Below are 1,438 nucleotides of genomic sequence, written 5' to 3'. Positions count from 1 at the left end.
GGCCTCCTTTGTTCCCGCCTAGAGGAATCCCCAAAGGAACCTCTCAATCTGCTTTAGGGTCATCTTAGAGACACCCAGCACGACGAGTATATGCAGAGGGATGGCCACTAGGACCGACTTAACCAGGGTTAGCTGTCCAGCCATAGCCATCATCCCCGCCATCCAGGATGGTAGCCGGTCTGCGATCTTCTCCATGATTGCCAGAAGAGACTCAATAGATAGCTGATGCATGGACAAGGGGATGACCAAGTACTTCATTAGGAATTGTGCCAACTGGCATTCCATCACTGATACCGCTTCTGGGGCAATCTCGTCAGAAAACCCGATGGGGACACCGAGCACTTGGCAAAGTTCGTGTGCAACCCGATGCGTGACCGAAGGAAGCAAGCAACCCCTGAATCGTGAGTAGCTCTGACCTATCCGAATGGTAGAACAGGACAACATCGTCCGCATAGAGCGAAAGCCCGGCAACAAGGTTAAACGCACACTGGTTCTTGGCCACCTGATCACCGGCCCAATCATGGTGTCAAGCGTGTGGCCAAAGTCTTCCCTACCGGGCGCCCCCATATCTCGTATTACGCAAGACGAGTGGGAACACTGGCGTCGAGCGCTACATATCGGGCCGACCCATTGTAGCAAATATTTTCAGAAAAATCAGAGGTAAAATTGGTGCCAGCCGGGAATCAATCCTAGGTCCACTAGTTACTTCAAAGGGTTTCTAGCCACTGCGACACGCCCGACTTGTTGCACTCTATCGAGAGCGCGACCTACTAGAAGAAAAATTAGCCGGGTTTTACCATGTTTATTTTCTTTTCCTGTTTTACTTTATTTTTGTTTTTTTTCTGTTTCTTCATTTTTGCTGTCTAATTCAACATGCTTTTTCTATGTCTTTTCTTTTTACTCGGTTTTCCCATGCTTTTCCCAATAATCGGTTAACAAACGCAGAAAATGTTGAATAAGCTTTAAAAATGGTGAACGAGTATTGAAAATTTGTTGAATAACTACTAAAAAAATGTTGAACATGTATTTTAAAAATGTTGAATCAGTATTTGAAAATGGTGTACAAGTATTAAAAATGTGGAACAAGTATTTAAAAAATGTTGAATAGGTATTAAAATTTGTTGAACGAGTGTTTAAATTTTTTTGAACAAGTACTACAAATGTTGAACAAGTATTTTAAAATATTGAATAAGTATTAAAAATGTAGAACCACTACTTAAGAAATGTTGAACATCTATTTGAAAAATATTGATTAAGCATTAAAATGTTGAAAAAGTATTTAAAATTTTGGACTATGCATTCGGACAATGTTGAACGTGTCTACAAAAAAGTGTTGAACACTTACTCTTTTTTTGACATATACAAAAATGTAGAAAAATGACCAAAAGAAGGAATGTTAGATGTGTATTTGGAAGATATTGTTGACATATACAAAAAA

The sequence above is a fragment of the Triticum dicoccoides genome, chromosome 3B (assembly GCF_002162155.2).
Source record: "Triticum dicoccoides isolate Atlit2015 ecotype Zavitan chromosome 3B, WEW_v2.0, whole genome shotgun sequence".
In the NCBI taxonomy this organism is placed as follows: domain Eukaryota; kingdom Viridiplantae; phylum Streptophyta; class Magnoliopsida; order Poales; family Poaceae; genus Triticum; species Triticum dicoccoides.
This window is presented reverse-complemented; position numbering follows the sequence as displayed.